The sequence below is a fragment of the Carassius carassius genome, chromosome 37, assembly GCF_963082965.1.
Source record: "Carassius carassius chromosome 37, fCarCar2.1, whole genome shotgun sequence".
NCBI classification, from domain to species: domain Eukaryota; kingdom Metazoa; phylum Chordata; class Actinopteri; order Cypriniformes; family Cyprinidae; genus Carassius; species Carassius carassius.
The window spans coordinates 7416979-7431417 of NC_081791.1; the positions used below are offsets into that span (position 1 = coordinate 7416979).

The 14439-nt window shown below is 43.4% G+C and overlaps 1 protein-coding gene across 1 annotated transcript in view; it reads right to left on the reverse strand.

Moving 5' to 3' along the window:
• The window catches only part of LOC132117917 (CD9 antigen-like), a 49680-nt gene that overhangs the window by 19081 nt on the left and 16160 nt on the right, over positions 1 to 14439 (reverse strand). The gene's annotated exons all lie outside the window — the stretch shown is intronic.

The following is a 14439-nucleotide window of genomic DNA, read 5'->3' on the forward strand; positions in this document are numbered from 1 at the left end:
CAGACTGGTCGTGGCGGAGGTGTCGCAACAATATATAGTGATATTCTCAATGTTACCCAGAAAACAGGATACAGGTTTAACTCTTTTGAAATACTTGTGCTAAATGTTACACTGTCAGACATGCAAAAGAAATCTAATGTATCTCTTGCTCTGGCTACTGTGTATAGACCACCAGGGCCGTATACAGAATTCCTAAAAGAATTTGCAGATTTCCTCTCAGACCTTCTAGTTACAGTTGATAAGGCGCTAATCATGGGAGATTTTAATATTCAAGATGATAATGCAAATGATACATTAGGACTTGCGTTTACTGACCTAATAAACTCCTTTGGAGTCAAGCAAGATGTCACCGGGCCCACTCATCGTTTTAATCATACACTAGATTTAATTATATCGCATGGAATCGATCTTACTGCTATAGATATTGTACCCCAAAGTGATGATATTACAGACCATTTCCTTGTATCGTGCATGCTGCGTATAACTGATATTAACTATATGTCTCAGCGTTACCATCTGGGCAGAACTATTGTTCCAGCCACCAAAGAAAGATTTGCAAATAACCTGCCTGATCTATCTCAACTGCTATTTGTACCCAAAAATACACATGAATTAGACGAAATTACTGACAACATGGGCACTATTTTCTCTAATACATTAGAAGCTGTTGCCCCCATCAAATTGAAAAAGGTTAGAGAAAAACGTACTGTGCCATGGTATAACAGTAGTACTCACTCTCTCAAGAAAGTAACTCGTAGTCTTGAACACAAATGGAGAAAAACTAACTTGGAAGTTTTTAGAATTGCATGGAAAAACAGTATGTCCAGCTATAGACACGCTCTAAAAACTGCTAGGGCAGAGCATATCCACAAACTCATTGAAAATAACCAAAACAATCCAAGGTTTTTATTTAGCACAGTGGCTGAATTAACAAATTACCAGACGCCACCTGATTTAAATATTCCACCAACATTAAATAGTAATGACTTTATGAATTTCTTCACTGATAAAATAGATAACATTGGAAATAAAATAGCGAATGTAGATTCTACAGCGTCTAACACTTCAGTTTCATCCATCGCACCCAAAGATAAACTGCAGTGCTTTACAAACATAGGACAGGAAGAGCTAAATAAACGTATCACTGTATCTAAACCAACAACATGTTTATTAGATCCTGTACCCACTAAATTACTGAAAGAGTTGTTACCTGTAGCCGAAGAACCGCTTCTCAATATCATTAACTCGTCATTATCTTTAGGTCACGTCCCAAAACCATTCAAGCTGGCGGTTATCAAGCCTCTTATTAAGAAACCAAAACTAGATCCTAGTGTACTGGCAAATTATAGGCCTATTTCAAATCTTCCATTTATGTCTAAAATTTTAGAAAAAGTTGTGTCTGCTCAATTGAGCTCCTTCCTGCATAAAAATGATCTGTATGAAGAATTTCAGTCAGGTTTTAGGCCCCACCATAGCACAGAAACTGCACTTGTTAAAATTACAAATGACCTGCTCCTTGCGTCAGATCAAGGCTGCATCTCATTTCTAGTCTTACTTGATCTTAGTGCTGCGTTCGACACCATAGATCATAACATACTCATAGATTGATTACAAAACTATACAGGTATTTAAGGGCAGGCTCTAAGATGGTTTAGATCCTACCTGTCCGATCGCTACCATTTTGTTTACTTAAATGGGGTGTCATCTCATTTATCATCAGTAAAATATGGAGTGCCACAAGGATCCGTCCTAGGTCCCCTTCTATTTTCAATATATATGTTGCCCCTTGGTAATATTATTAGAAAATACGGAATTAGCTTCCACTGTTATGCTGATGATACTCAGCTATATATCTCAACAAGACCAGATGAAACTTCCCAATTATCTAAGCTAACAGAGTGTGTTAAAAATGTAAAAGATTGGATGACAAATAATTTTCTCCAATTAAATTCAGATAAGACAGAGATATTAATTATTGGACCAAAAAACACCACACAGAATCTTGTAGATTACAATCTGCAGCTAGACGGATGTACTGTTACTTCCTCTACAGTCAGAAATCTGGGTGTTATATTGGACAGCAATTTGTCTTTTGAAAATCATATTTCCAATGTTACAAAAACTGCATTCTTCCATCTTAGAAACATTGCCAAGCTACGAAACATGTTATCTGTTTCTGATGCAGAAAAGCTAGTTCATGCATTCATGACCTCTAGACTGGACTATTGTAATGCACTTCTAGGTGGTTGTCCTGCTTCGTCAATAAACAAGCTACAGGTCGTCCAAAATGCAGCAGCTAGAGTCCTTACGAGGTCAAGAAAATATGATCATATTACCCCAATTTTAAAGTCTCTGCACTGGCTACCTATTAAGTTCCGTATCAGTTACAAATTATCATTACTTACCTATAAGGCCCTAAATGGTTTAGCTCCTGCGTACCTAACAAGCCTTATACCACGCTACAATCCATCACGCTCCCTAAGGTCACAAAACGCTGGACTTTTGGTAGTTCCTAGTAGTGTTATCACGGTACCAAAATTTCAGTATTCGGTAACGATACCAGTGAAAATCCACGGTTCTCGGTACCAATTTCGGTACCAAAGCAAAACACAAAAATATGCTAATTAAAAAAAAAACTTTTTAGCACTAAAAATAAAACCAATGCCATTCTTTATACTTATTTACAATTGTGTTTCAAGTTTTTCTACAAGTTATATAATTATGAAAAACAGTAAACAAGTTTCACCCAAATTTAATTTGTCTTTTAATTTATGAAATGTAAACACATTTTATTTCTGCTAAATAAAGGGGATTTTCTATTAAAATTAAAACATGTAAGAAATATTGTGATTTATTTCTTTAAAAAATAAAGTTTTATAAATTTTTTCAACAGTAGTAGCAGTATCACATACATTTTACTAAATAATAGTAATATTTCTAGCACAATGCCTTTATGTAAAAATGAACTTTAAGGCCTAATGAATGCATATTTGTCATTTTAACTGAACTTAAAACTGGTGGTGATGCTTAAGATATTTTTGGTCATTGATGGTTTCTGTAAAAAAAATAGTAATAGATCATATTAATTATTATTCAGATTAATTATTATTAAAAGATAATACTACTACTAATTCTTAGGGCTGTGAATCTTTGGCAAGGCAGCGATTCAATTCGATTACGATTCATAGGTTTTCGATTCGATTCAAGAACGATTTTTGCAAATTTAGAACGATTCAATTCGATTCGATTCACAATTAAATTCGATTCGATTAGATTATAACGATTCGATTCTGCATTCTGCTTGTTCAAAAATGAATATGAATAATTCTAAATGTAACTCCATTACAGGAAAAGACAACAAAGAATAGTTTACATATAGCGTGTCGATTCAGCGTGGTAAGACTCTCGCTCTCTCTCTCTCTTGCATGTGTGAGTAACTGAAAAGATCGCTTGATGGAGAGAGAACTCTGAAGCTCAGATGCTGAAATTAATGCAAGCGTCATGCGCTTCAGTCTATGTAGTAAACAAACCCGCACGTCTCTGCCATTCATTAATTCACACAGAGACGCGCAGAACACAGATTCATATTTCAAGCAACATTTGTGGCTTAACATTTACAGATACTGGTCCATATGGACATTTGATTTGATTAATTTATGCTAACTTTGACAAATTCTATGACTGTCCATATTAAAATGTAAGTTTAATTTTCATGACTGGATTTTAAGATTCCGTCCTCTTTTTCTGCTTCGCGGAAATCATAGCGCTGAACGTCTCGGTTACGTCTGTAACCTCGGTTCCCCGAGAAGGGAACGAGACGATGCGTTGATAACGCTTTGGGGGGCGCATTCTGCGTGAGTGCGTCTGAAGCATCCATGTCAACTAGTCCAATGGCGAGAGTGAGCGTCAGGAGTGACGTCACGACCAGGAATTAATAAAAACCCCAACCGGAGCAACCGGTGTTAGCTTCGACAGTGCCGAAGCAAGTCGATCACAGGAACGAAGGAAGTATGGCAGGGAGACGCATCGTCTCGTTCCCTTCTCGGGGAACCGAGGTCACAGACGTAACCGAGACGTTCCCCATCGAGGGAGAGACGATGCGTCGATAACGCTTTGGGAACGAGAATACCCAAACCGCCATATTACAAGTGCCTGAGTGTCAGCCAGAAAAAAACAACGGCTCAAGAATTAAAAACCTGAGACCCGGGAGTAGCGTCCAGGTCTAGGCTATAAAACCTGACGAATGTGAGTGGCGAGGACCAGCCTGCCGCATCGCAAACATCCTGAAGAGAGGCCCCAGATAATAAGGCTCTAGAGGCCGCCATACTCCTAGTAGAATGAGCTCTGACCCCCAAAGGGCACGGTAGGTCAGAAGACTCATAGGCAAGAAGGATAGCCCCAACTATCCACTTACTAAGTGTCTGTTTAGTGGCAGGAAGACCTATCTTAGGTGACCCGAAACAAACAAACAGCTGATCGGATTTCCGAAAAGAAGAAGTCCGATGAACATAAGTGTCCAATGCTCGCACCGGGCACAAGAGGTTAGACTTTTCCTGGTCCGATGACGCAAACGGGGGAGGACAGAAAGTCTGCAGAACAATAGGTCCCGGAACAACGGTCGGTACCTTAGGGACGTATCCCTGCTTAGGGTAGAGAAATGCTTTGACCATCCCAGGTGCAAATTCAAGGCAGGTGGGAGAAACCGAGAGAGCCTGAAGGTCTCCGACTCTTTTTAGGGACGAAATAGCAAGGAGAAAGGTAGTCTTAAACGAAAGAAATTTCTCAGAGACAGAATCTAGGGGTTCAAAAGGAGCCCTAGAAAGGTCTTCTAAAACTATAGCCAGGTCCCAGGCCGACACTCTAGTACGAGTTGCAGGTCTCAGCCTCAAGGTGCCACGAAGGAAACGAGAGATAAGAGGGTCACGACCCAGAGATGTACCCCCCACTGGGGCGTGGCAAGCCGAAATGGCCGCCACGTAAACTTTTAAGGTGGATGGACATAGACCAGAAGTGAAGCGGTCCTGTAAAAACTCAAGAACTGAGCCAACAGAGCAGTGGACGGGGTCACACTGATGTTGATAACACCAAGACGAAAAAACATTCCATTTGAGTCTATAAAGTTTCCTCGTAGCTGGAGCTCTGGAGCTAAGAATGGTCTCCACAACCTCAGTTGAGAGACCACTCTCTATGAGTTGCGCCCCCTCAGAGGCCACACCCAAAGCTTCCAAATCTCTGGCCGGGGGTGAAATATAGTGCCCCCGGCCTGAGATAGAAGGTCTTTCCTGATCAGAATCTCCAAGGGAGGACCGTCGAGGAGATGAATCAGGTCCGCAAACCAGATTCGACTCGGCCAGTGTGGAGCTACGAGAAGTAGACTTACTCCGTCCTGGCGGACTCTCTCCAGAACTCCTGGGAGCAGAGCAACAGGGGGAAAGGCGTACAGACGTAGCCTCAGCCACGTCTGTACCATAGCGTCCAACCCCAGGGGGGCTGGATGAGTAAGGGAGAACCATAGTGGACAGTGTGTCATGTACTGAGACGCAAACAGATCCACTTCTGCTTGGCCATAAGATTCCCATATGAGCTCCACCACCTCGGGGTGAAGCCTCCATTCCCCTGACCTCAGCACCTGCCTCGACAGGGTGTCTGCTCCAATATTCTGAGTCCCTGGTATATACATTGCCCTCAGAGAGCGTAATTTCCCCAGGGACCACAGGAGGATCTGGTGCGCTAATTTGCAGAGTGGGCGCGAGCGCAGACCCCCCTGACGGTCGATGTAAGAGACCACCGATGTATTGTCTGTGCGGACCAGCACATGATGGTCCCTCAGGTCTGGCAGGAAGTGCCTCAAAGCTTTGAAGACCGCCATCATCTCCAGGCAGTTGATGTGCCAAGAGTGATGATGGCTCTCCCACAGACCCTGAGCTGAGCGGCCTTCCATTACCGCTCCCCAGCCAGTAAGGGAAGCATCTGTCAAGATGGCAACCCGATGACAAAGAGCTCCCAATACCGGACCCTGGGACAGGAACCAGTGTTCTCGATCTTGATCGTACGAAGTGGGTTTCCCCTCGGGGAGAACCCTCTGGTCCTGAGCCACCACTGTAAAGGTCTCATGCCCAGCAGGCCAAAGGGGATCACATTGGACGCTGCTGCCATGAGACCCAACAATCTCTCGAACAGTTTTACAGTGCGTGACTGGCCTAGCTTTAGCTCTGATGTGGCTGTGAGGATGTTGGCTACACGAGCGGGCGAAAGAGCGGCTCGCATCGTGACCGAATCCCATACCACCCCAAGAAAAGTGGTCCTCTGTAATGGAGATAGCACACTCTTCTTGGTATTGAGCCTCAAACCCAACTTCTGCATATGAGCGAGGACGACATCTCGATGCCGAACCGCCAACTGTTCTGATTCCGCTAAAATCAACCAGTCGTCCAAGTAATTCAGAATACGTATGCCCTGCAGCCTGATCGGGGCCAGAGCTGCATCTACGCATTTCGTGAATGTGCGGGGTGAGAGAGCTAGACCGAAGGGAAGTACCCGATACTGGTATTCTTTGCCCCCGAAAGAAAACCTTAGGAACTTCCTGTGCTGAGGGAGGATGGAGATATGGAAGTACGCATCTTTTAGGTCTATCGTGACGAACCAGTCCTCGGATCTGATTTGAGTCACGATCTGTTTGAGTGTCAGCATCTTGAATTTTAATTTCTGAACTGTACGATTCAACAGACGAAGATCTAAAAATGGGACGCAGCCCTCCATCCTTTTTTGGAACAATGAAATAACGGCTGTAAAAACCCGATGCCCTGTCGGGATGGATACACCTGCTCTATAGCATTTTTCGCTAAAAGAGATTTCACTTCTTGCTCCATGACCAGAGCCTGCTCGGGATGCACTACTGTGAGCAACACCCCGTTGTAGCGAGGGGGACGAGAACCGAACTGGATTCTGTAACCCTTCTCTACTATCTGCAGGACCCATTGAGATATATTCGGCAGACTTTTCCATTCTGTCAGACATTCTACTAAGGGAACCAGCCTCTCGAGGCTGGCCTCTGGTGTAATTTGAACAGCTAGTGCGGGGACCTGAAGCCGAAACGCAGGAACCACCCGAGCTAACTGCTCTTGATCCCCCCTCAGAGGGAGCGAGCCCGACGCAGCGTCTGAGAGACACAGCGCCAGAGACCCGCTGGAGACCGCTGCGCCCTGAGGCACCAAGGGTGGCGGGGTTGGCAGGACGGCCCCGTGAGAGCACCGAGACCGGACGGGCACCGTATACTGAGGTGTACACCGCACCGTCTCGGTTGGGGCTTTCCTCACAGGTCTGACCCATTTGGCGTCAGGACCTTTTCTTCTGAGCCGAAGCTTTCTTAGCGAGAAGAACGGTCCTCAGATCCGGCTTCTGCTTAGATTGCTTTGGCTGTGAGTGCTGGCTCGGTCCCCGTGATTTTTGAGGAGGAGTGCGAGACGCAACACTCTCTTTTTGAAAAACACGATATGAGGAGCATGAAGGCTGGGGCTGCCTTGCACGCCCAGCAGCATCAGGATTAGATCGGCGAGGGAGAAAACTTTTAAAAGCTTCAGATTGCTTTTTATTTTCTTGAAATCTTTCAACCACTTCATTCACAGCATCACCAAACAGACCTTCATGAGAAATGGGAGCGTCTAAAAGAAAAGATCTATCTTTATCTTTAATATCTGAAAGATTAAGCCAAAGGTGTCTTTCTGTAGAAACCAAAGCAGCCATAGATCTACCAATAGCACGTGCTGTTTCTTTAGTCGCCCTGAGAGATAAATCCGTAGCCCGACGAAGTTCGCGAATTTCGTCACGGCTGACTCCCTCACTTTTATCTAACTCCCCCAGCAGCTCAGCCTGATAAGCCTGAAGCAAAGCCATCGAGTGAAGGCAAGCTCCAGCCTGACCTGCTGCTGTGTAAGCTTTACCCACTAAATTAGATGTGATCTTTAAAGGCTTCGTGGGCAAAGTCGGGTTCTTAATAGATGACGCTGAACCAGGGGAAAGATAGCTCGCGAGCGTCTGTTCCGCCCGGGGCATCGCTTCATAACCATTTTCTTTCAGCCCTCTTATATCAGAATAAATGCGCACTTGAGGGCTGAAAAGACGTGATGAATATGGCTTATTCCACGATCTAGACAGCTCACTGTGAAGATCAGGGAAAAAAGGGAGACCCCGTGATGTAGGAGATGTTTTAGAAGACAGAAAACGCTCGTCTAATTTGCTTTTAGGACGAGCGCTCTGTTTATCAGATGGCCAAGATATATGTAACTTATCTACAGCTCGTGTTAATACATCAACCAACTCCTCATATGCTGGGGAAAGAGATGGCGAATCCTCTTCCCCCCTGATAGTGTCACCTTAACTGCCCGTTACATCTAACTCCTCGGAGCTAGAGCAATGAAGCAATGAGCTCTCCCCCCGGGCGGAAGAAGCCGCGGGGCGGGCTTCCGACACCGGAGTTTGAGCTATGGATCTCCCAGGTAAGGGAGGAGAAAGTGCCCTCGGACCCGTCTCCAACCCCGCTGAGAGATCCATTTGCGAACCCCAGGAATGCATTCTCCGTTCTGCCTCGGCAGAAGCGGGTCCTGCACCCTGAGGAGCGCGAGGCTCGCCGCTCTTCTCATCAAAGAGTGACAAGCGGGAGTGGAGCATGCGAAGCGAAAGCTTCTCACAATGCGGGCTATCAGTCTCCTCGAAGGCTGATAACGCATGCTCCACTCCCAAACAAACTACACAAAGCTTGTGTGTATCCCCACCTGTTAAATAACGCGGGCAGGGAGAAGCACATGGTTTGAATAGTTGCTATTTACATCCCGTGGTAACTAGGATTTACACAAGCTCCAGTCTGGATCCAGAACACCTGAGAAGAGATGATGCTGACCCTCAGAGGACCCCAGATGATCCTAACCTTGAATCAACAAACAGAACTAACAATTATTGCTACATGTGTGACTGCATCATATAATCACTATTAATTAATAATATTCAGAATCAGAATCAGAAAGAGCTTTATTGCCAAGTATGCTTGCGCATACAAGGAATTTGTTTTAGTGACATAAGCTTCCAGTAAACAGGGACAACAACACACAGACAAAAAAAAATAAATTTACAGGAGAATTACAAATTGGCCAATAAATAAGTGTATAAACAATTGTGCTATAAATGATAATGGAATAGGATTGAGTGAGATGCAGGAATGTTCTAGGATGGAGGGGTAACAAATAAATATAAGGATATTGCACATTTTTGCATAAGCATAAGTTTAAGTGGGAAACATTTAACTGTTCATGAGGTAGATTGCCTGGGGGAAGAAACTATTCTTGTGCCTTGCTGTTCTTGTATTTTCGGCTCTGAGGCGCCGGCCAGATGGCAAAAGTTCAAAGATGGGGTGACTTGGATGTGAGGGATCCAGAGTGATTTTCTGAGTCCTTTTCCTCACTCTGGATGTGAACAGTTCTTGGAGGGTGGGCAGGGGAGCACCAATAATCCTTTCAGCAGTCCGAACAGTTCTCTGTAGTCTTCTGATATCTGATTTTGTAGCTGAACCAAACCAGACAGTAATTGAAGTACACAGGACTGACTCAATGACGGCTGAGTAGAACTGTTTCAGCAGCTCCTGTGGCAGGTTAAACTTCCTCAGCTGGCAAAGGAAGTACAACCTTTGTTGGGCTTTTTTCACAATGGAGCCAATGTGATTGTCCCACTTCAGGTCTTGAGAGATGGTGGTTCCCAGGAATCTGAATGACTCCACTGCAGCCACAGTGCTGTTCATGATGGTGAGTGGGGAAAGTGCAGGGGGGTTTCTCCTAAAGTCCACAGTCATCTCCACTGTTTTGAGCGTGTTCAGCTCCAGGTTGTTAAGACTGCACCAGACAGCCAGCTGCTCAACCTCCTGTCTGTAAGCAGACTCGTCACCGTCCTGGATGAGGCCGATGACTGTAGTGTCGTCTGCAAACTTCAGGAGCTTGACAGAGGGGTCTTTAGAGGTGCAGTCGTTGGTGTACAGGGAGAAGAGCAGAGGGGAGAGAACACATCCCTGAGGGGCACCAGTGTTGGTGGAGCAGCTGTTTGACATGAATTTCCCCAGTCTCACTAACTGTTGCCTATCTGTCAGAAAGCTGGTGATCCACTGACAGATAGAGCTAGGAACAGAGAGCTGGGTCAGTTTGGTCTGGAGGGTTGTTGGGATGATGGTGTTGAAAGCCGAACTAAAGTCCACAAACAGGATCCTCACATAAGTCCCTGTTTTGTCCAGATGTTGCAGGATGAAGTGCAATGCCATGGTGATTGCATCATCCACGGACCTGTTTGCTCGGTACGCAAACTGCAGGGGGTCCAGTAAGGGTCCAGTGATGTCCTTCAGATAAGCCAGAACCAGTTTTTCAAACGACTTCATGACGACAGACGTTAGAGCCACAGGTCTGTAGTCGTTAAGTCCTGTTATCTTGGGTTTCTTTGGAATGGGGATTATGGTGGAGCGTTTGAAGCAGGAAGGCACTTCACACAACTCCAGAGATCTGTTGAAGATCTGTGAAAAGATGGGGGCCAGCTGGTCAGCACAGATTTTCAGACAGGCTGGTGTAACGCCATCTGGGCCTGGTGCTTTTCTTCTTTTGTTTTTCTTGAAGACCTGGCGCACATCATCTTCACAGATTTGAAGAGCAGGAGGTATGGAGAGGGGGATTGCAGGAGGTGTTAATGGTTGGGTAGGGAGATGGTCAGAGTGGGTGTTGGGGGTTTCAAATCTACAATAAAACTCATTCAGGTCGTTAGCAAGTCGTTGATTAGCCTCAGTGCAAGGGGATGGTGTCTTGTAGTTTGTGATGGCTCTCAGTCCTCTCCAAACTGAAGTAGAGTCGTTGGAAGTAAACTGGTCTTCCAACTTTTTAGTGTAGGTCTTTTTAGCCGCTCTAATCTCTTTGTTCAGTGTATTCCTGGCCTGATTGTACAAGACCCTGTCCCCATTTCTGTAGGCATCCTCTTTGGCCTGACGAAGGTGTCTGAGTTTTACTGTAAACCATGGCTTATCATTGTTGAATGTTAAATAAGTCCTGGTAGGAATGCATATATCCTCACAGAAACTAATATAGGATGTTACAGTCTCTGTGAGTTCGTCCAGATCGGTGGTAGCAGCTTCAAAAACGCTCCAGTCTGTGATGTCAAAACAAGATTGTAAATCCTGCTCTGTTTCGCTGGTCCATCTCTTCACAGTCTTTACTACAGGTTTAGCAGATTTAAGTTTCTGCTTGTAGGTCGGTATAAGATGAACCAGACAGTGATCAGAACGTCCCAAAGCTGCTCGTGGAACAGAGTGATATGCATCCTTTATTGTGGTGTAACAGTGATCCAGTATATTACTGTCTCTGGTGGGACAGGTAACATGCTGTCTGTATTTTGGCAGTTCACGGGAGAGATTGGCTTTATTAAAGTCCCCAAGAATGATTAAAACAGAGTCCAGGTGTTGTTGTTCTGTGTCTGTGATTTGATCAGCGAGTTTCTGTAAAGCTGAGCTCACATGCGCTTGAGGAGGAATGTAAACACTAACCAGAATGAACGAGTGAAACTCCCACGGCGAATAGAACGGCTTGCAGTTGATAAACTGCGTTTCTAGATCAGGACAGCACATCTTCTTTAACACAGTTACATCTGTACACCACCGTTCATTAATGTAAAAGCATGTCCCGCCGCCGCGCGATTTCCCCGTTGATTCTGCTTCGCGGTCCGCTCTGAACAGCTGAAAGCCCGGCAGATGGAGTTCGCTGTCCGGTATGGCGTCATTCAGCCAGGTTTCCGTGAAACACAGAGCAGCAGAGTGAGAGAAATCCTTATTTGTCAGAGAGAGCAGAAGGAGATATTGATAGTAATATTGATAGTTCATCATCTAGCTGACTACGTCTTGTATTATTATTATTATTTTAAATTTTTTCTAAAATCCTGTCAAACGTGCACAAACTACTAGCTACTACTAAATATTGTAGAAACATAATTTTCTGTAAAGTTGCTTTGTAACGATTTGTATTGTAAAAAGCGCTATACAAATAAACTTGAATTGAATTGAATTGAATAAACTTCCTCTGTGCAGAGAGTGTTATATACTCATGCAGAAAAGACTCACCAATATCTCAAGCATTTGGGAAACACCAAGAGTAAAACTGAGATGAACGAAAACGAAGTGTGACAGAGAGCGTGAACACAACGTTTATCTTCTCTCTTGACTAAAAACAATCTTGTCACATGCTAATAATATTTACACCGTTGCTACAGTAGCTGGGGAGAAGACAATCCTTTGTCACTGCTGACTTTAATCTAAAAATCATGTAAAATGTGTGTGTGTCTGTGGGTAGACAAGAAGGATAAGGAGGCTGAACTGGTTAATGTCAGCACTGTCAGGTGGTTTATTTCAGACGATGAAGGTTTGGATGCTTAGCATGGTTCAATTAACTGTATTCACATGTAGCCAGACCTTCAGACTGACGGCAGAAGATCTGGAAACCTTGACGAAAGCCACTAGAAGGCAAGTCTGCAACCATTAGTCGAAAAAGTGTAGCAGCTAGAGCTAACGCTTCTGGTCTTGCAGTACATGGGAAAGAATCCAAAGACAGGTTATTTTTTATGGATGTCAATGGAGAAGAGGCTTCACTATGCTGAATAAACAGCTTTTTAGAGGAAATGGCTCATCGTTTAATGAATCGACAGCCTATCTGCTAATCTTCAACATGTTTTACTCTGTTTACCATGAAAGAAACGCTGTTTTGTATGAGAAGTCACAGACTTTTTTGGGATTCAGCTTACAGTACTTCTCATTCATTCCTATGGGATCCATAAATGGCGACTGAGTGCCACACAGCTCTGACTGAAGTTCAATGAAGTCAAGGCTGTAATGTGATTGGTTATTACGGCACACGTGATCCAAGTTAGCCGTCATGCTTTCTCCAGTAGTAAGTAATACAGACCCTCTCATCTCTTTATAGTAAGACAATCTCTGGTTTAGCTATTCTCTGCCTTGGCCGCTTTGAATGGCCAAGAACGGCCCAAGAGGCCACATGACTGACAGGTAAACTAACCAATCACATTTCATGGCATCATGGTATCTTGTTAATAAATATATTATAAAAAACTGTAGTATTCAACCAAAATGATGACATTTTCGAAACTCCTGAAGTGTATAATTTTTGCGTGACGTTCAGCCAAATGTCCAGAGGCTGAGACTATGCTACATATTATACAAGGGTTGCATATAACACAACCTTTTAAAACCACTAATATTAAAAAACATAATTCAATAATATAAAATAAAATAAATGAAAGGGTTAGTTCACCCCCCCACCCCAAAAAAAAATTCTGTTAATTTACTCTAACTTAACCTCAGGCCATCCAATGCAGGTGACTTTTACAGCAGAAGAAAACCGTGGTCCGTGGGGATTCATAAAATGCAATGTTCAGTTTCTTGCACAGACCAATTATTTGCTTCATAAGACTGCAATTTGTCGCCAGAAGCCATGGGTATTAATTATGTGTTGCCTGATATGCTTTTTCAGACTCTCTGAGTGATGGTAGACATCAATTTAAATTTTATGAATTACCAATGACTTCAGCTAAAAATCTCCTTTACTGTTCTACTCAAGAAACAAGTCACCTATATCTTAGATGACCAAGAGAATGAGTAAATTAAAGACATTTATTTTAGATTTTTATTTATAAATACCTATTTATTTAATTTATACTTATATTCATATAACATAGCTCCACTATGCTTTTGTAATATTTTCTAACATATTTTCTTTTTAATAAAATATATATAATCAGCACAACAATTTGAATACACCAGATAAGGAGGGAATTGGGAGGAACACAGGTGAATAGAATGACTAATTAAGAGACAATGAGGACAGGAACAGGAACGCCCAAATAAGGGCACATGAGAGAGAAACTGGGTCAAGGAAGAACATGGGGAGCAAAAACACACACAGACAGGTCTAAAGTCCTGACACACACACCGTATGACAATTTGAAATCATTTTAGATGTACATTTATTATTATTTAAATATATAGTGGAACTATAATGGTGAATACATAATGACTAGTTTAAGTAAGTCTATAAAAATAAATGTATGTGGGTTGTATTTGTATATATGTAACTATGGAAAACATGATTGTGTGTGATGCAAATGTGACTGTGGTTTGCAGGCTGAAATGAAGAAGATGAGAAGATTTGATCTAGGCTGACGAGAAACGACTGTGTGACTTAGTCATGGTCATTCACAATGGTTTTCTCTTCACAGCTTTAAGTGCTGAAACCCACAGATGAGGGTGATGTCACCGCCTAACCCAAGCTTGAGGAGGCCGTCTGAGGATAAGAATACAGTATTTCCTGACACCATGACGTTCTGGTCTCCTCTGCATCCAGATATAGCACTACACAA